We start from the raw sequence: 22,545 nt of genomic DNA on the forward strand, positions 1-22,545 counted from the left end.
TGCTGTTTGTGAGCGTAGTTGTTTCGTAAGTTATATATTAATTTTTGTGCTCTTTTTCTCTATAATGTTTTATTTAAGTGATTGCTTGTTAAATTATGTAATTTAAGTTCGTATGGTGAATGATTTAGAGTGTTGTGTAATATAGGAAAACTCTAGCATGTTTAGGCTGACCATAGGAAGAACAACTCACTGGGCAACGTCCTTCCTGTACTGAACTACTGCTGTTGGAGTTTGTGGCAGTGTGGGACGAGGATGTAACACTGGTGTCAGGAGTGGGATAATTTCAGTGCTGCAGTGAGTCTAACTATCGACATGGAAGCAGAAGGTGTGAAAACAAGATCTCGAGCTGGGCAGGAGGAAATTTCGCTGGCGACAATCGTGAAGCTAATACAGGCACAAAATAAAGAGCTCAGAAACGAATTTAAAGAACTGTTACAAGAACAATTACAGGAAGAGAAGAAAGAACGCAAAGAACAATTACAAGCACAAAGTGTCCAATTACAAGCATAGAATGAAGGACTACAGGCCCAAAGTGAAAACCAGAAAGAGCTCAGGAACGAAATCAAACAATCACAAGCAGAGTGAACAACTAGAGGCACAACGTGAAGAACAAAAAGAACGTTATGAACAACTTCAAGAGGCATTACAGGAGCAACAGAGAGAATTACAACTGAGGATGCAAGGACAACTGGATGCTTTCATGGGGGAAATGAAGGAAGAACAGGAACAATTGAAGGAAGAGGTATACGCTGAGCTATGGCAGCAGAAGTATGCAGTAAGCAATAATGTGACTGAGTGCAAACATCATGTAGATGACAACTGAAGTCAATTAGTGAGGAAATAGTGACGGAGTGCAAATAGCATGTGGACAACCAGCTGAGGATTAGTGAGAGAATAGTGATGTAGTGAAGACAGCATGTAGATAACCAATTGAAGCATGTTTTTTTTTATGCGAGGAAGAAGGAACAAAAGGCCATGAGCCCGCAATAACAGTTCCCTCCAAGAGAAAAACAAAATACAAGAGAGAGCCAAAGTCAAGATGTGATCATATCGAGATGCCTGGACACACTGTGTTTGAAAGACTGGAGTTCATAGGAAGCAGGAAATACAGACAGAGGGAGACAGTTCCAGAGTTGACCTGTTGCATGAATGAAGGACTGGGAGTAAAGGCTAACTCATGCATTAGAGAGTTGGACAAAAAAAGAATGAGAGTCTGCTGCTAGACGGGTGCTACGCGCCCGTTGCAGAGGTGGAGAAATGCATGCAGACAGTTCAGAGGAGCAGTGACCTTTGAAGTAGCGATAGAAAAGAGATAAAGATGCAACAGTGCGGCAAAGAAACAGAAGATGAAGAGAGTCAGTAAGAGGAGGAGAAATAATGAGACAAAAAGCCTTTGACTCCACCCTATTGAGAGGAGCTATATGTGGGGAGCCTCCCCACACATGAGAGTTGTACTCCACACAGGGGCGGATAAAACCCCTGTATAGAGTCAACAATTGTGCAGGGTAAAGAAGGAACGGAGTCGGCTTAGCACACCTAATCTCTTGGAAGCAAATTTTACAAGAGATGTAATATGATCTTTCCAAGATAAGTCCCGAGTAAATGAAACCCAAGCATGTTTAAGGATGATGCGGGATTAAGCTGAATATTATCAAACATTAGTGGGTATACCTGTGGAAGATTTTGTCAGGTTGATAGGTGTAAGAACTGAGTCATAGATGCATTAAAAACAACCAGATTATTTTTACCCCAGTCAGAAATACGAACCAAGTCAGACATTAGGTGTGCCATAGCCTCATCCCTTGTTTGTTGAAGTAACTGCTGGGATGGACGTTGCGGGAACCAAATGGAAAGGTGAAGGGTGGAGTCATCAGAGTATGAGTGGATAAGGTTAGACATACAGCATAGGAGGTCATTGATTAATAAAAGCAAGAGAGTTGGTGATAGGACAGAGCCCTGGAGAACACCACTGTTGATAGATCTAGGAGAAGAACGATGGCCGTCTACAACAGTGGCTACAGAACGACCAGAAAGAAAGCTAGCGATGAAGGCACAGATAGAAGGATAGAAACCATAGGAGGGCAGTTTGGAAATTAAAGATTTATGCTAGACTTGATGGAAAGCCTTTGAGATGTCAAGTGCAATGGCAAAGCTTTCGTCAAAGTCCTGAAAGGAGGATGACCAGGAGTCTGAAAGGTAGATGAGAAGATCACCATTGGAGCATCCCTGATGGAACCAATACTAACGATCAGAGAGAAGGTTGTGATAGAAAAGTTGCCTTAAAATTTTTCTATTAAGAATTGACTCGAAAAATTTTGAAATACAGGATGTTAAAGCAATTGGACGATAGTTAGAGGGTTGGGAATGGTCACCCTTCTTTGGGACTGGCTGAATGAGAGCAAACTTCCAGCAAGAAGGAAAGGTACAAGTTCATAGGCAAAGGCTAAAGAGTTTACCTAGGCAGGATGTAAGCACAGAAGCACAGTTCTTGAGGACAACAGGAGGGACTCCATCAGGCGCATATGCCTTGTTAGTATTAAGGCCAGTGATGGCAGAAAATACATCAGCTGAAGAAATTTTAATGTCAGCCATGAGGAAGTCAGAGGGGGGAAGTGATGGAGGAACAGCACCGGTATCATCTGTGGTGGAATTAGAGGAGAAAGTCTGAGCAAAGAGATCTGCTTTATCAGATGAAGAAATACCTACAGAACCATCAGAGTAGAAAAGAGGAGAGAAGGATGATGAGGTAAAGTTGTTAGAAAGGTTTTTGGCAAAGCGCCAGAAGGAGCGGGAAGAATTCGAGTTGGAGAGTTGAGAGCATTTAGTACAGATGAAATTATTTTTAGCACAGCTAAGAACAGACTTAGCACGATTCTGGGCAGAAACGTAAAGATGATGTGACTTGGGGGTGGGTTGGCTCTGATACCTTTTGTAGGCCCTCTCCTTGTTTTGGACAGCATTAGAATAAGCGTGATTAAACCAAGGCTTTCCTGCGTTAGACAAAGGATATGAGAAAGGAATGTATGCTTCCATGCCCGAAAAAATAACCTCCGTAATGCGTAAGGCACACTCAGATGGCTCCCAGCCATGGAAGCAATAATCATTCCAGGGAAAATCAAAGAAGTACTGCCTGAGGACCTCCCAATCAGCAGCTCCAAAGTGCCACAGACGACGTTTCTTTGGAGGGTCCACAGGCTGTACTGGAGTGATAGGACAGGTTAATGTGATAAGGTTGTGATTGGAGGAGCGCAAAGGAGAGAAATGATTGACAGTGTAAGCAGAAGGATTAGCTGTAAGGGAGAGGTCATATATGTTGGAGCTCTCTCCAAGGCAGTCTGGAATATGGGTAGGGTGCTGTACAAGCTGCTCTAGGTCATTAAGGATAGAAAAGATGTAGGCTTGTTCACCAGGTGGATCAGTGAAAGGAGAGGAGAGCCAAAGGTGGTGGTGAACATTGAAATCTCCTAAAATGGAGATTTCAGAGAAAGAAGAAATGGATAGAATGTGTTCCATCGTAGAAGTATGATAGTCGAAGAATTTTTGATAGTAAGGAGAATTAGGGGATAAGTAAACAGCACTGATATATTTAGTCAGAGAATGACAGGAAAGCCAAAGCCCGAGTGTAGAGGATTCAGAGGAATCGAGTTCTGGAACAGGAGAGCAAGATAAGTCATTGCGTATATAAACACAACATCCACCTTTGGCTTTGAAATGAGTATAGAGGAAGTAGGAGGATACAGAAAGGGGTTTGCTGTCAGTTTCCTCAGACAGCTGAGTCTCAGTTAGAAAGAGAAGGTGAGGTTTAGAGGAGGAGAGGTGGTGCTCAATAGGGCGAAAGTTAGAGGAAAGTCCGTGAATGTTGCAGAAATGAAGAAGCGAATCAGACAGTTGACCATGTGAAGATAATTATTGAGAAAATTGAGGCTGTAGAGAAATATTGCACTGCTGAGCCTCAGCTTAGTGCACAGAGAAAGGATTGGACAGTGTGTGGTGAATCTTGACGGATCCCAAGCATCTAAAGGTAGCATTACAGGGTTGAATAGTCGGAATGTAGGAGATTTAAGTCCTGGCCTTAATTATGGTGCCCCAGTTTTTAGGCCCAAAACCATTGAAGTGCATGGCTATAATGGGGGTCCAGTTAAAAAGAAACCTCAGGAATCTGATAGTACAGTATCTTGGGAAGCTTACCGTGCACAGTTTGAGTTACATGCGGATCAGTATGGTTGGGATGATAGGCAGAGGTTAGTGCAGCTTGGTATTAGCCTTAAGGGTGCCACAATGAAAATTCTGGGCCAGATGTCAGTCATGGAGAGGAACAGTTGTCAGTCCGTAGCAGAAGTGCTGGAACATAGATATGGAACCATGCATCAGACTGAGGCTTACAAAGCAAGATTCTGGAGCAATGTACGGGTTCGAAGAGAATCCCTACAGCAGCTTGTTCATGACCTGGAGAGTATGGCATACAAGGTGTACCCTGGAGCAGCATCTAATCTGTTGGCTATTCCACTGAGGGACCAGTTTACTGATACCCTAGAGAGCGCAGAGTTGAAAGTTCAAGTGAAGCAGGCACAACGCAGAACCATGCAAGGAGCACTAGCCAGGGTTCTAGAATTTGAGTCCTATGTCAGGTCCAGTACATCTACCTTTCAGGCAGGTTATAGTGCAGGATTCAAGGCAAGAAAGGGGCAGGTATGTGAAAAGGAAAAATTTGAGGGAAGTTGCTGGTACTGTGAAAAGCCAGGACAGAGAAAAGAGGACTGCCACAAGTGGAAGAGGGAGCAGGAGAACACCGGAGGAGGCTGCTGGTTCGGCGGGAAGTCGGGGCACAAGAAGGAAGATTGTCATGAATGGAAAAAGGAACAAGAACAGAGCAGTGTAAGGAAATCTTCAGCTGTAACAAAAGCATGTTGGACATGCAGTGAGGTGGGACACTTCAGTCCCGAGTGTCCAAAGAAGAAAAAGGATGATAAGAAGAAGCTTGCAGAAGACCAGAAAGAAGCGGGAAACTAGTGGAGGCTGTTGTGAAGGGGCAACCACCAGCCAACTCTTCCCATGTAGCCCCACCACTGTGAAAATGCAAGAGGATGGCAATCGATAGTGTGCAAATGGACGGAAGGATAGATGGAAAGAAGCGTTCCCTGGTGATTGATTCGGCCTCAGAGCAGACTTTTGTGAGACCTGATGTGTTACATCATCGGTATCTACCTGAGTCATCAGAACAACTGTGTGGCATAACTGGGCACTTTGGAGAACTGAGGGGACCCCTGGATGTCCTGATTGAAGTGGCAGGGCAAGAGGCTATTCAACTAGTCTATGTGGCTGACATGGAGGATCCTTGCCTTCAGGGTCTGAACTTCTTTATGTCCATGGGATGTGAGCTGGACTTCTGCTCCATAAAGATGAAGGTTTGGGGAAGGTCGGTTCCCACCACAGCAGAGAAACGTACTAGTCCTGGTGGCGGGGTGAGGGTGCTCTGTATCACAGTGATACCCACAAAATCAGAACTGTTCCTCCAGTGTAAGGTGAGTGGGTCTTTTGACAGCTGTATAGGGATAGTGGAGCCTGATGTATGGTGCAAGACGAAGGCCAGGGTGGTGGTGGGGAGAATGCTGGTGGAAACAGGTGCAGATGAAGTGCCGGTTGTGGTGGCCAATTTCTCTTGTGAGCCACAGAAGATCAACGAGGGGGAAATTGTGGGACTGTGCCAGGTTGTGGAACCTGAGTGGCATCGGAGGAAGGCCTGTAAAAGAAGCATAGTCAAGGAAGACAGGTACATGCCAGACCACCTACAAAACCTCTTCTCAAGGAGTTGTCAATGTCTGGATGGTTCACAAGTGGTAAAGTTGAGGCAGCTGCTGATGGAATTTGCTGATGTCTTTTTGTCTTTTTCACGGGAGTCCTAGACGTGAAGTGCACTGATCTGGTGGTGCATAATATAGACACCGGGGATCACCGCCCGATTAAACAGCCAGCAAGGAGGATGGCACCAGCCCAACGGCAAGAAATAGAGAAGGTGATGTAGAATCTCCATAGTCAAGGAGTAGTAGAAAAGTTCAGTAGTCCTTGGGCATCAACGGTTGTTCTGGTGAGGAAAAAGAATGGCTCAGTAAGGTGCTGTATAGACTATCGAGCCCTGAATGAAGTGACAGTGAAGGATGCATACCCCTTGCCAAGAACTGATGACACCCTGGATGCACTGTCAGGTGCTAAGTGGTTCTCCACCCTAGACATGATGCCAGGATACCACCAGGTCAAGGTTGCCGAGAAGGACAAAGAGGAGACAGCCTTTATGGCAGTTTAAAGTGATGCCATTTGGCCTATGCAATGTCCCACCTACTTTTGAATGCCTCATGGACCGTGTACTTGAAGGCCTGCACCGGCAGACTGCTCTGATCTATCTGGACGATGTAATTGTGTTTGGACAGACTTTCGACCAGGAACTGGGGAGGTTGTCAGAGGTGCTGAACAGGATCCGCGCAGCGCACCTCAAGCTGAACCCCAAGAAATGCTACTTGTTTCAAAAGGAAGTAGAGTACCTGGGACACATTGTAGGTGAAAACGGCATCCATACTGACCCAGAGAAGGTGGCAGCTGTGGAAAACTGGCCACTTCCAACCTGTGTGAGGGAGCTACGGAGTTTCCTGGGCTTGTGAACCTACTATTGGCATTTTGTCAAAGACTTTGCAATGATGGCTGCACTTCTTCACAGGCTGTTGGGGAAAAGGCAGAAGTACGCATGGACGGCAGAGACTCAGAAAGCCTTTGATGAACTCAAGCATGCATTGGCAAGCTCTCCAGTATTGCCGTTCCCAGACCAGAATCAGCCATTTATCTTGGACTGTGATGCTAGTGACCATGGTATTGGTGGAGTCCTGTCACAGAAGAAGGATGACAAGGAGTATGTGGTTGCGTGTTACAGAAAGCTCAGCCCACCAGAACTACTGTGTGACCCAAAGGAGCTCTTGGCAGTGATGAAGAGCCTTGATTTCTTCCATCCCTACCTGTATGGGTCAAACTTCATCATCAGGACAGACCATGCGGCACTCAAGTGGCTGAAAACACTAATGAATCCAGAAGGACAACTGGCACACTGGCTCAAGAAGCTAGACCAGCACAATTATGATGTGAAACACTATCCTGGGTAGGTACATGGCAATGTTGACAGCCTGAGTCGTTCGCCTTGTGATCCGGAGTGCCGGCAGTGTAGTAAAAAGGAAGATCATGGTAAGAAATGCAGCCGTAGTGCAATGACAGGGCCAGCATTAGATGAAGACCTGAAGAGGATGCAGATGGAGGATGCAGATTTACAACCAGTGCTAGAGTGGCTGCAGCAGAGTACAGTGCCACCATCTTGGGAAGAAGTTTCCAGGTTAAGCCCTGCGACCAAGAGCTACTGGAGTCAGTGGGACCTTCTTCACTTGAACAATGGGCTACTGGAGCATCAGTGGAAGACACCCGACGGCCTCAGCAAGTATTGGCAACTGGTGGTTCCGAAGAAGATGAGGTCTGAGATCCTGGATGAGTCCCATATCCAAATCACTAGGGGACACCTGGGAGTGAAGAAAACTCTTAAGCCAGCTGCGACAGAGGTTCTACTGGATCGGTATGCGTCAGGATGTTGAGAAGTGGTGTCGGGCCTGTGATGTGTGCTGTGCCAAGAAGGGACCCAAGAAACATGGTTGCACCCCTCTCCAGCTGTACCAAGTGGGTGCACCAATGGAAAGAGTCGCAGTGGACATTGCCGGATCTTTGCCACTCACTGAGAGAGGAAACCGGTAGATATGTGTCACCATGGACTACTTCACAAAGTGGCCAGAAGCCTATGCTATCCCTAATCAAGAGCCTGCGATTGTTTCTCAAGTGTTGGTTGATCAGTTTTTCTGTTGTTTGGGGATACCACAAGAGTTACATTCAGACCAGGGTAGAAACTTCGAGTTTGTTGTGTTCCATGAATGCTGCAAGTTATTGGGATCAAGAAGACCAGGATTACCCCACTAAGGCCACAGTCAGATGGTATGGTGGAGAAAATCAATTGGACCCTGGGACAAGAACTGGCCAAGTACTGCACTGATGGACAAACAGAGTGGGGCCAGAAGTTACCTGCGTTGCTGATGGCATATCGGTCTGCATTCCATGAGTTTACTGGCTACACCCCTGCAAAACTGATGTTTGGCCATGAGTTATGTTTACCCATTGACTTGTTAATGGGAAGACCACCTGCTAAAGAGCTGCCTACAGACACCTCCGGCTATGCGAAACACCTTCAGGAAAGGCTTGCTGAGGTACATCATCAAGTGTGAGGAGCCCTCAAGTTTTCAAGAGAAGTGATGAAGTGCAAGTATGATGTCCAGGCAAATGAAGTGAGCTTCAAGGATGGTGACCAAGTCTGGTTATACAATCCTTAGCGTAACAAGGGACAGTCACCGAAGCTGCAGAGCTCGTGGTTTGGGGCTTACATTGTGTTGGATCGCCTATCAGACGTAACGTATCAGATTCAGGGAGGCAGGAAACCTCGCCCAAAGGTGGTACACGTGAATCGTCTGTGGCAGTACCATGGGCCAGGACAGTACAGCTGGGACATCTCCGAGGAACTGTGCTCACCCACAGCCGAGGATGTTGAGGAGGACCAAGGAGTTGAAGTGCAAGAGGATGGTGACAGTTCCCCAAGAGAAGAAGCAAATCAAGAAGAGGACCAAACCTTCCTGGAGGAGTGGACTGTGTGGAGGAGCAAGGACATCATCAGTAGCGGAATAGAAGAGGACCTGATAAGTTGATGGATTATTTTGTGGATAGTTAGATGTTTCATTAAGATTAAGGTTTGTGTTTGAATACAGTACACTGTGTAGGTTTGTCGGGACGACAAAGAACTAGGGAGGGGGTAGTGTTGAGAAGCAAGATTTGCCAGTTAGGTGCCGAGATGTCTCTCGACGTTTCACGATGTTTACAGTGTTTTCTGTACGAGTCAGAGTTGCCAGTTTGCCTGCTGTTTGTGAGCGTAGTTGTTTCGTAAGTGATGCAATAATTTTTGTGCTCCTTTTCTTTATAATGTTTTATATAAGTGATTGCTTGTCAAATTGTGTAATTTAAGTTCGCATGGTAAATGATTTACAGTGTTATGTAATGTAGGAAAACTCAAGCATGTTTTGATGTCCCTTAGTTGGTAACTGTTGTTGCTAGGGGCAAGTACAAGACCAGGGTTCCAGAATTGTGGAGAAGTAGATGATTCTCGAACAATGCAAGATTATATAAGGATCGATAGGAGACTAGAACGAGTTCAGTTGGTTTTCGGTTCAGTTTGAGTGAAATTCAGTCGGTTTTGGTTTTTGAAATGTTGCTGGCAAGCATTGAGTGTAATAATTGTCAGTGATTATTATTTTCGATACTTTTGAAAAACTGTGAAGTGTTGTCAAGCAATAAGTGTAATAACTGCGAAGTCTTGTTAAACATTAAATGCAACTTCAATCAGTAGTGTGTATAGCTCCAGTGCTTGTGAGAACAGTGAAGAGAAGTTGGAAAGCATTAAGTGGAATTATTTGGAAAATAAAGACTGAACTTTAAGGAGCCAGTGTTTATTTTCGCCTCAGCTGATCTTGTACACTATACTCCTTAAGGCTGACCATAGGAAGAACAACTCACTGGGCAACGTCTTTCCTGTACTGAACTACTGTTGCTGGAGTTTGTGGAAGTGTGGGACGGGGACGTAACAATATGATACGATACACTCAATACTCTAAATCCCAAAAATACCACGCTAAAGGAGGCCATTAAAAAATTCTGAATGTATAGGAGTAGGGGTATATCGTCAGGTGCAACGATATTGGGGGTGGATGTGTAGTAACAAGAGGTAGGTAACAGTAAAATATGACAACAAATATATTATACATGATGTGAAATACATCTGTTTATATGTGGGTAAGGCGCAAAACCTCCTGAAATCTTGATATTATATTCATTATTAATGGATATAATGGATTTGATGAGACTACTCCCTCGCACAAAACATGACGAGCCTGTTACTAACGGTACGCGTGACTGCCATGTCCATCATTCATGCATTTGGAAATTCACAAAACATAGTAAATATTCTAACTCTGGTGTTGATTTAAGGATCTTGCGTGCTTCTGCTTATTATTAAACAGTCTGTGAGAGCTCAGAAGAGAGTGGGGTGGGGGTCAAAGTTGTGCTACATAATATTTTTGGGGCGGTTGGTCTGGTGCTACCAAAGTGTAGAGACTCAAACATTGTGTTCATACGCAGCTTACTCCGCCCCCATAATATGGCTTCTACTTTTCTTTGTGTCTACGTCACTTGGAAACTGATTCTACACCCCCCCCCGTCTTTCTCTCTCTCTCTCTCTCTCTCTCTCTCTCTCGTGACATTCCGCCTTAATCGTTTGTCTATTTATTTATGATTATCTTTAAATATTTGGGAATATGTTTAAATATTCAATCTCCAAAGCTTGTCGGAAAAAGTTACTAGCCATGTAATATTTTATGGATTGTAGAACAGACAATACAATGAATTGCAGTACGTTCTATAAGAAAACACCTGACAACTATTACCACTAATGATACCTTGTGTGAATGTCAGGAAACCTTAGTGTGCAATTATTTACGATACCAAAATTGTGTGTGTGTGTGTGTGTGTGTGTGTGTGTGTGTGTGTGTGTGTGTGTGTGTGTGTGTGTGTGAGAGAGAGAGAGAGAGAGAGAGAGAGAGGCCGCATTTGTGGGTATTTACCATGGTAAGTTTCAGGGCAATACCTCTCTCTCTCTCTCTCTCTGTAACTTCCTAACATTTCTGCTTTATCGGTCGGTATTTTCAAGGGTATGAATTAAATTAAAGTTGTTACAAGAATTATTGTCAAATACATAGGCTAGGTCGGTAGCATTAATATTTTTTTGCATTCACCACTTGTTTCGTCATACCAAACCGCGTCACTCATATTACAGTGAATCTCACCATTTCATCATGGAAATCGTATAAATAATTGTATGGTAAATGAAAGTATAGTTATTGTGCACTGATAATGCCCTAGAGGTACGCTTGGGTCTACATTCATTTATTTAGCCTGTTACAAACACCACTTGGGTTCTTGGTGATAATGATTTGCCTAGTGACAGGAAAATCCTTTCAGTATCTTGCATGAACATTTGATGCTCATAACTGAACATAAATCCCCAAATAATTATTAATCTTACTGTAGTCAGTTATTTTTCACCTTAAAACTATTCACTCACTACATAGCTACTGTACCTTGTTGTTTAGTGGGCAGATTTTGATCAGGGACTGCTCCTGACTTTAGCAGTCTTCCTCTGGTTGGTGGTGGTGTCCTCAGCAACTCGCTTTGCAGATCTCTTGCATACAGTTGCAACATGAAATGCCTTTCACGGACACGGCCATGGGGAGAAACCTTCTCACTTCGTCCACACAAATGAAATCTACTTTTGCATGTTGATTTTATCATTTGGCGTGCGAAAGCATCTCAGAATCTTGCCATCATATGTCTTCCCTAATCACCCAAACACAGTGCACGTCGTGAAAAGTATTTTAAATTCATGAAAAGTATAAAATAAAGCAGGCTATGCATCACAAATGGCTGGTAAAAACACACTATTGTCCTACTCCCTGAGTGAGGCAGGTATCCACGTGACGTCATGGTTCAAAGCGACCAATCATAGATGACCTGCGCAAAACCAACCTTATTTTGGTCCAGAGATGAACACACTGTTTGAGTCTCTACACTGTGGGTGCTACGGAGAGTTACAGAGGCAGGCGTTATAAATTTCAGTGAAAAAAAAAAGTTACATAATTTTGAACGGCTGCTATATACCTAAACAAACCAGAGGTGGGAAGTATCAGGTATATTTAAGTCAGCTTCCTCTTCCAAATCAAATTTTAATCTACAGGAACAACAGAGATTTTCCTGTTCTCTCCCTTTATCGTAATTCCTACAAAAACAGAAAGTTTTTAATGGTAATGTCCCTCTCGCAAGTGTTATTTCTTACTCCAGATGGAACAAAAGGTATGAGAAGATACTACACTCTCCTTGTTGTTCCTGAAGTAAAATTCCAAATTTTGACAATTGATCGCAAATACATGAACGTCTGAAAATCCTAAACCAAGTCCGCACAAAATCAATGCACCACTTGATTCTAAGAAAACATACACTCACACGCCCAGAGACAATTCACATAGCCAAATATATATCTATATATATATATACATATATATATATATATATATATATATATATATATATATATATATATATATATATATATAGAAGGTTGGGGGAAGCCTTTGTTCAGCAGTGGACTTGTAATGGCTGCTACTGCTGCTGCTGATATATATATATATATATATATATATATATATATATATATATATATATATATATCATCATCATCATCATTATCAGACATTACAAGTCCACTGCTGAACAAAGGCCTCCCCCAACCTTCTCCACGAATTCCTTGACTGAGCCAATCTTTGCCACGTTTTCCCTGCAAATTTCTCTATCTCATCTCTCCACCTCCTGTCTGGCCTTTTTCTGCTACGCTTACCATCTCTTGGTGTCCAGTCAGTCAACCTCTTGCTCCATCGATTATCCCTTGTTCTTGCTACATGGCCTGCCCACCTCCATTTCTGTTCTTTTATTACGTCTATAATATTTTTGACTTTAGTCTGTTGTCTCATCCAAGTTAATCTTTTCCTGTCTCTTAAAGATATTCCCAACACTGACCTTTCCATTGCTCTCTGAGAACGAAGTAATTTATTTTCCATCGATTTTGTCAGTTTCCAAGTCACACAACTGTACGTCATAGCTGGAATTATACATTCGTTATATACTTTTCGTTTCATACAAACTGACAAGCTATTTTTCATAATGTCTCTATATTTACCGAAAGCTTTCCATCCAGTTGTAATGCGTCTTTTTATTTCGCTATCATTATCTTTCATTAATTTTAGTATTTGTCCCAGGTAATTGTACTCTTCAAATTCTTCAAGAATTTCTCCACTTATTATTAATGATAACAACTACCTAGGTGTGAGTGAGTGAGTATTATTTCGTTAATAACTTTAGAGCTAGGGGTTAATATCCTGGCGAGGTCGCCAGAAGTCACGGGGGGGGGGATATAAATTTAAGAATTAAAAGTGCTTATATAACTTGAAAGTAGAGACAAGGAATTGACTTGTGAAAATCAAGTAGCAAGTTTTACTTTATGTCGGCTTACTTTGCTGATTCTCTAAGGACGAGAATTTTGTAAACTTTCTCAACAGTACACAGCAGAGACTAATCTCTCACGAATGCTGATTTTTAGTACTGTTAGCCTCTTGAGAAAGTGACTCCATCCCTGACAATCAATAACTAATATTAATAATAATGGACAGGTTCTTGCCAGTGCTTAACTCCTGGCTGGCATAACGGATTTAAGCTTGATACAAAAGAACTGGCCTAAGTACCAGTTATGAATAATGGTCGGAGTTTGTGCAAACTAGGAACAGCAAACTAAAGTAAGCTTAATGTGGAGAAATAAAATACGATTCTAATTACATTAAGCTCTAAGAAAAGAACTGTAAATTTATTGATTATCTATCTATCTATCTATAGGCCGACGCCCTAATCCCACAAAGGGTGGCCACAGACAAAACGCCTCCAAGTTGCTCTGTCACCCACCATTTGACTACCCTCCCCCCAACTCACCCCCCTCCCTCATATACTTCTCAACTCCATCCCTCCAACTCATCCTCGGTCTACCTCTCCCTCTCCCCCCCTCCACCTCACCTACATACACCCTCTTAGTCAGTCTTTCATTCTCCATTCTCTCCACATTTCTAACCCACCTCAGTGTATTTCTCCTAATCTTCTCAACTACATCCACATCCACCCCACAACGTTCCTTCACTTCTTCATTCGTCAACCTGTCCCTCCATGTCACTCCACATGCTCCTATCAAGTAACTCATTTCCACTGCTCTCACTCTTGACTTGTTCCCCTCTTGCAAGGTCCACGCCTCGCTTCCATACGTCAGGGTAGGGATCAAAATACTATCATGCAGTGACTTCTAAACTTCCATACTTACCTCCCTATTTCCCATCACTGCTTTCAGTGAACCAGCAACCTTCCTTCCCTGCTGTATTTATTGATTACAATAGAATAAATTTACGTTATATGAGTCTCAAAATGAATTCAAAAGGGGAATTCACGGTCACAGAGGGACTCATGAATTCAAATAACAAAGGAAATACACTCACTCACTCATTCAAAAGCTAATTCAGCCTTAAGCCTAGAAAAACGAACGGAAATACTGGTCAGTGGAGGGAATGGAGCTGAAGCTACGAAAGACTGGGTGTCTGCATGTTGAACATCAAGCGCTGTTATTCGGTGCTAAGCTTACGTTGCCAATCACCGTCTAGGTGGAGATTCAGGAAATCGCCATACAATGGAGATGCTGCTCTCTACGCTGGGCACAAATGATCCTACTCTCGAGGCGGTCCAAACCTGACTAAGTTCAAAATGGGACAGGGGGTAAGAGATGGCTGTGTTCACTGGAAGTAGGCGTGGCCTAACTTCAACGATCAATGGAGAGAGGGCGAACGATATACACACGCAATAAAATCACTCAGTGAAAGCACTAATGTCATGCATAAGAATGGTCACTTATGAAACAGTGACAAATTTCTGAAAACCATCACAATCGAAGTGCACACAAGGACAGTTGAACTGAGTGATGCCCAGTGGGTATTCCACTAGAGTTCGTGGTTTTCTCACCAACGTACAATGTCAAGAATTTGTATAAATACACTCGCGTGAATTCGTGACACCCATGATTTATTGTCTGAATTTTGTAAGAGGAAGTGTAGTGTGGAAAGTGCATGTAGTTTGGTGTTGATAGAGAAACCATCCTTCCTTATGCATGTCTGAAGCCGTTCTCTCAGGTTCTCCATTGCCCTCCTAGCCATCTCACGTGGTATTGCTTCAATTTCTTGCTGTATAGCAGCCATTATTTCCTGTCATCTGAGGTTTATTTTTGTAGACCTGAGATTTGAGGTGTCCCCAGAGGAAAAACTCACAAGGGGCAAGATCGGGTGAACGAGCTGGCTGTGGGATATCGCCTCACAGAGAGATTAGGCGACCTGGGAACATTTCTCCTGCAACCTTCATGGAACATCTGGTTCCTGTTTTAACCACAGAGCCCGATTTCCTAGCTGGTTGAGCATCATGTCAACATAGGCAATGGAATTTACTGTGACTGCTCCTCCTTGCTGGTCTTCAAAAAAGTAAGGGCCTATTACCCCAAACTTTGCAGTAGTGCACCAAACAGTAACATGTTCACTGTGGAGAGGTCGCTCATGAAGTTGTCGAGGATTGTTTTCTGCCCAGCACATGAAATTCTGCCAGATGATGCAGCCAGACAAATGGACGTGAGCTTCATCACTTGTGAGGAGAACGGTGTTTGCTGGAACATTTTGAAGGATGGCTTGACAAAATTCTTTGCAGTTTCTCCAATCACGTTCATTGAGCTTCTGCACGACCATCATTTGGTAGAGATGGAAATGAAAATATTGGTGCAGAATTCTCCTTATTGTCCGAGGTAACATCCCCAAAGCGACAGCATGCTTGTGAGCTGAATGCCATGGAGATTGTTGAACAACCTGTCTTACCTCCTGGATTTTCAGTGGCGTCCGAACCTTGCGAGGCCTACCAGGAGGTTTAGTTTTAAGAGCTGAACCTGTAGCACGAAAATTTTGCACCCGCAATAAAATGGTTTTCCTGTCAGGAGGTTTAGCATTTCAATTTAAGCTGAAATGCGATCGAAATGATACGTGCATTGAAACGACAGATTCGCCGTTTTTGAATAACGTCTCAGGGACATACGCATGATGTTCACCCCCCATTCCATGACGACAACTGAAACTGTATCATTTGTGCTACTCATCAGTTCAAATCCCGTCCATTTTTCGCGACTAGTGCCAGAGCAACGGCAGTGGAAAAACTGGGAGGTATTTCAGCCCCACGGTTTATGCACACACACACACACACACACACACACACACACACACACATATATATATAGATAGATAGATAGATAGATAGATAGATAGATAGCTAGATGGTGATATCCACAACGAAGAAAAAAAATTCTGTTTCCTTTTCTTTGTGGATACCAGCATATCTATAAATTATGTGTTATATATATATATATCTTGGAGAAACATATTACGCGTGTCTACAAATATATTTGTACACTCCTGACTGGGAATCGAACCCTGGACCTCTTATTTAAGTAGAATTCAGGCACTGATACCACTCGACCATGGCGTGATAAAAGCTGTGACAACCTGATTTTTTTTGACGAACCAGGCAAATCCATTATGGATGGATATATTTCGGTCACCACACATAAGGATAAAATCACAGCCTCACACAACTCGGTAAGTAACAAAGGAGTTTTAATCTATCCTAGACACAACACGAGCGTCTTTAGATGTTGGAAAGACACACGTTAGACGCATGTGTACAGATATATTTGTATGCTCCTGACTGGGATTCGAACCCTGAACCTCTCAGATAGAAGTCAGGCACTGATACCGTTCGACCACGGCGTGATAAAAGCTGAAACAAGCTAATTTTTTGACGAACCAGGTAAATCCATTATGGAAGGATATACTTCAGTCACAGCACATGTACCATCATCATCATCAGGCATTACAAGTCCACTGGTGAACAAAGGCCTCACTCAACCTTCTCCACGAATTCCTTGACTGAGCCAATCTCTGCCACATTTTCCCTGCAGATTTCTCTATCTCATCTCTCCACCTCTGGTCTGGCCTTTTTTCTGCGACGCTTACATTCTCTTTGTGTCCAGTCAGTCAGTATCTTCCTCCATTGGTTATCCCTTATTCATGTTACATGGCCAGCCCACCTCCATTTCTATTCTTTTATAATTATAATTTCTATAAAGTTTGTAACTTTATTCTGCCTCTCACCCAATTTGATCTTTTTCTGTTCCTTTAACACTGACCTTCCCATTGCTCTCTGAAAACGGTTTGACTTATTTTCCAACGATTTTGTCAGTTTCCAGGTCTCACAACCGTACATCATAGCTGGAGCTGTACATTCGTTACATACTTTTCGTTTCATACAAACTGGCAAGCTACTTTTCATACTGTCTATTTACCGAAAGCTTTTCATCCAGTTGTAATGAGTCTTATTTCGCTATCATGGTCTTTCATTAATTTTAGTATTTGCCTCAAGTAATTGTAATCCTCGACTCCTTTAAGAATTTTTTCGCCTAATATGATGACACTCTTTGATGTATGTGGATTAAACATTTTGTTTTACTCCAGTTCATCTTTAGTCATACTTTGGAACTTTCTCTGTTCAGGTCATTTAACATTTTTTTTCAATATTTCTGCTGTTTCTGAGATTACGACAGTGTCGTTTGCAAATCTTAAATAGTTTAGCTTTTCTCCATTTATGTTTACTCCTTTATTTTCCCAGTCTAGCTTTATGAAAATACTCTCTTGGCCTGCTGTAAAAGTTTTGGCGAAATTGTACAGTATCTCCCTGACACACCCCCTTCTCAATATTTTTTTTTTTTTTTCCGAGTCCCTGTGTAATTTAACTGTGGCAGTTCCCTCATTACCTCCACCAAGGAGGTTATGTTTTCACCCCTGTCCATTTGTTTGCTTGTTTGTTGGTTGGTTGGTGAGCAACATTACACAAAAACTATTGGACGGATTTCCACGAAACCTGGTAGAAGAATGGGCCTTGGCCCAGGATACACTCCATTAAATTTTGGTGCAGATCCGGATAATGATGCGGATTCAGGATCTTTTATTCCACTTTCTTTAACATTGCAAGATAGGGCGTTGGCGGAGGTATGCGCTGTACTGAGTGCCTTTCTAGTTATATATGTTTTTGAGCAGATTTACAATGTTTTTATTTACTCCTTCTTCACGCAATGAATTTATAATTGCTCTGTGTTCCACTGAGTCAAAAGCCTTCTCGTAATCAACAAATCGTAAGCACATTGGCTTATTATGTTCTGTAGTTTTCTCAATTAACTGATTCATTGTATGTAGATAATCAGTAGTCGAATACAAGCTTCGGAATCCTGCCTGTTCCAGAGTTTGGTTTTCTTCCAAATTTGTTGTTATTCTGTTCGTAAGGACTTTAATGAAGAGTTTGTAAATGACTGATATTAAGATAATGGGTTGATAGTTACTAAGATCTTTTGAGTAGCCTTTTTTGTAAAGTAAAATAACTATTGCATTACACCATATTTGGGGAATTTTCTAATTTTTTATACACTGAGTGAATAAGACAGCGAGCCTGTTTTGTACTTCAAATTCAAATTCAAATTGGTTTATTGCCCAAGTAGTTACATGTAAATTATATATACACAGTAAATTTGCGTGGCTGGACCCGTTAAATGTGATCATTTTTGACAGGCCCCTTATAAGTAATTTATTTAAAATATAGCCTTAGAACTGGTCAAATCTATTACCAGATTATGACTATATATACATTCAGGCATTTCTGTATAAAATAATATTTATATACATAACTGATATATACATACATTACTTACATAACACAGCACCAAACACCACTCAAAACCAAACACCACCCATAACCAAACAACAACCATAGCCAAAACACCAGCGATAGCTAAACACCACCCATAGCCAAACACCACCCATAACCAAACATCAACCATAACCAAACACCACTCAAAATCAAACACCACCCATAACCAAACACCAACCATAGCCAAAACACCACCGATAGCTAAACACCTTCCATAACCAAACATTGCCCATATCAGACATAACTAAACACACACAACCATGCACAATACAACCAAACAACACCTGTTGTATGAAATAACTGATATGTATGCACACCAAATCTGGTAAGGTAATATATCGACCTGTTGTTACATAGAGTAAGTACAGTATCTCAAAGCACCCCCCCACACACTACAATACACTGGCACGTACAAACACAGACACTATCACAGGCACAGTCACATACATATATACATACGGCCACCTACTCATACACGCAGAGTACTGTACTTTTAGGCATGCTATTACACTTTACACAAAACAGTACAAATACACCATACATAATACAATATGTGCATACTCAGTTAAATCATTTGACATACTGATACAATCGAATCGGCATATACATCAGTATTGTATTCAATATAAATTTATTAAATACTTCTTTGTATTAATTTTGAATGTGTCTTTAATAGTAATATTGTTGAGGTTGTCAGGAAGTACATTATATTCTATACATCCATAACAGGCTAAAAATCTCTTCTGTGCTTCTAGATTGGGAAATGCTGGTCTGAGGTTGTGTCTGTGTCTAGTGTTTATGTTATGGCATCAAAGGCTGTTGTTAACTGAATAAGATTATGTCTGTGAAGCTGGTCATAAATAACTTTCAAACACTAAAGTTTATATATATATATATATATATATATATATATATATATATATATATATATATATATATATATATATATATATATATATATATATATATATATATATATATATATGGAATCTTAAGAATATTATAGGTTTTACATATTGGAGTAGTGTGTTCATGATTACTGACTTAACCTATGGTTCGTATGGTTCTTTTTTGTAGTAGCACTAAAGATTTAATTGTAGTTTTATTAGCCATTCTCCAGACAACATGACAGTATTGTAAATAAAGGTAAAACAACGTATAGTACAGTATCAGTAGTGTGTCTATAGTTAACAAATATTTTGTGTAATATTCCCAGTGATTTAGCCAGTTTATTATTAATATGATTTATATGATCATTCCAGGTTAGTTTATCATCAATATTTATACCTAGATATTTTATTGAGCTACTTCTTTGTATTTTATTACAACATATTTTTATTTCACATTCTCCAAATTTCTTCTTTCCTGCAATTATTAGGTATTTGATTTTCTCTATGTTAAGTGATGACTTATTACTGGAGAGCCAGCTTGAAACATTATTTAATTCTATATTTAGAATTCTTAATAAGGAGTCAATATGAGATCCGAAATGAATTATATTAGTGTCATCTGCAAAAAGTGTGAAATTTAATTCCTGTGAAGAATTAATTATGTCCTTAATATAAAGCCAAAATAGTAATGGTCCGAGTGTAGAACCTTGTGGTACTCCAGTTAATACTAAAGCAAAGTGTGAATTTACATTGTCTGTTACTGTAAATTGCCTTCTATTAATAAACAGCTTTATATCCAGTCATTCGATGTGCCCCTTATGCCATAATGATGTAGTTTCTGAAGCAATATTTCGTGGTCCAATGTGTCAAAAGCTTTTTTTATGTTTAAAAATACACTTATTACAAAATTTTCTTTGCCAAGATTTTGAAGAATTAGATCGATTGATTTAGTTATAACTAGTTTTGGGGACAGATTTTCCCTAAAGCCAAACTGACAAACAGTTATGTTGTTTCTGTTTAAAAATTCTATTAGCTTTTTTAGATAAAGAAGGAAGTATTGAAATAGGACGATAGTTAGAGATGTCATCTACCTTACCTCCATTATGGATGGGTAGTATTTTGGCCACTTTCATACTGCTGGGAAACATATCCATTTGGAAAGTTTTGTTTATATTATTAGATATAACAGGGGCTAAGACCGAAACTGCTTTCTTAATTACTTTCATGTGGATATTATCAAAGCCAGGTGCAGAATGTTTCAATTATTTTATTACTGCTGTAATTTCTCCTGGGTGGTATTTGAAGGGATAAAAGCTGGATATGTGTTTGTAAGATAAGACACTGGAGGTATATTACACTGAGGAATTTTACTGGCAAGATCATGACCTATAGTAGTAAAATATGTATTTATATTATTACTATTAGCATGGGGGTCAGTGACTTTGTTGTCATTGGTAATATAATCAATTTTAGGATGCTCTTTTTTACTTTTAATTACTTCGTTAATTACTTTCCACATCTGTTTACAGTTCCCTGCACTGGCAGTAAATTTAGTTCTATAATACTGTTGTTTTGCCTCCTTTAACATATTATTAACTCTGTTTCTATATTCTCTATATTGTGCTTTCATCGATATAGGTTTTCTCAAGTACTTCTTATGTAGCTTTTGTCTTTCCTAAATGTGTTCCAGCAATTCTTGTGTAATCCATGGTTTACTCACGCTTTTAGCTTTTATTTTCAGTTTTTAAAGGAACAGTTTCTTCTACAGCATTAATAATTGCGTCATTTATACCATTATATTCAGTTTCATGGTTGTCATCCGCATTCATAGAGTCTATCCTCGCCTTCATAACTTCACACAAGTGATTATCATCTACATTATTATAGTCTCTGTACGTAAAGCAGAGATCATTTACACTACCCGTTTTACTTGTACAGCAAATAAATGGTGAAAAATTATCACTAACATCAGTTCATAAAATACCATTCCTTGATATGATATCAACATTATTTGTCCAACTATGATCTATAATAGTTGCACTTCTTTTATTTACTCTTGTTGGCAAGTTAATACAAGGATAGAAACCGTAGCTAGAAAGAAGATTAATAAACTATTGGACATTATTATCAGTATTATTTAATAAACTGATGTTGAAATCACCCAATAAAATACATGTTTTCCAGGTTGAAGTAATATTTTGAAGCATGTTATCAAATGTTTCAATAAATGAGAGGATATTCGAGTTAGGCCTATGGTATATGACTGCAAGTATAACATGTTTCTCAACAAAAAAAAATTCAGCAAATAATGTTTCGATATAATCCCATATTACAGATCTATCTATCTATCTATTGCCATTTCTCCTCCAATTCCACCTTAGACGTTTCCGATGCTGTTCCTCCATCACTTCCCCCCCTCTGACTTCCTCATGGCTGACATTAAAATTTCTTCAGTTGATGTATTTTCTGCCATCACTGGCCTCAGTACTAACAAGGCATATGGGCCTGATGGGATCCCTCCTGTTGTTCTCAAGAACTGTGCTTCTGTGCTTACACCCTGCCTAGGCAAACTCTTTCGCCTTTGTCTGTCAACTTGTACCTTTCCTTCTTGCTGGAAGTTTGCTCTCATTCAGCCAGTCCCAAAGAAGGGTGACCACTCCCAACCCTCCAACTATCGTCCAATTGCTTTAACGTCCTGTATTTCAAAAGTTTTCGAGTCAATTCTCAATAGAAAAATTTTAAGGCATCTTTCCTATCACAACCTCTTTCCGATCGTCAGTATGGGTTCCGTCAGGGACGCTCCACTGGTGATCTTCTCACCTACCTTTCAGACTCCTGGTCATCCTCCTTTCGGGACTTTGGCGAAAACTTTGCCATTGCACTTGACATCTCAAAGGCTTTCGATCGAGTCTGGCATAAATCTTTAATTTCCAAACTGCCCTCCTACGGTTTCTATCCTTCTATCTGTGCCTTCATCAATAGCTTCCTTTCTGGTCGTTCTATAGCCGCTGTTGTAGACGGCCATCGTTCTTCTCCTAGATCTGTCAACAGTGGT

The sequence above is a fragment of the Coenobita brevimanus genome, chromosome 44 (genome assembly GCF_032717465.1).
Source record: "Coenobita brevimanus isolate Jiangsu-jjx chromosome 44, ASM3271746v2, whole genome shotgun sequence".
Classification (NCBI taxonomy): Eukaryota; Metazoa; Arthropoda; class Malacostraca; order Decapoda; family Coenobitidae; genus Coenobita; species Coenobita brevimanus.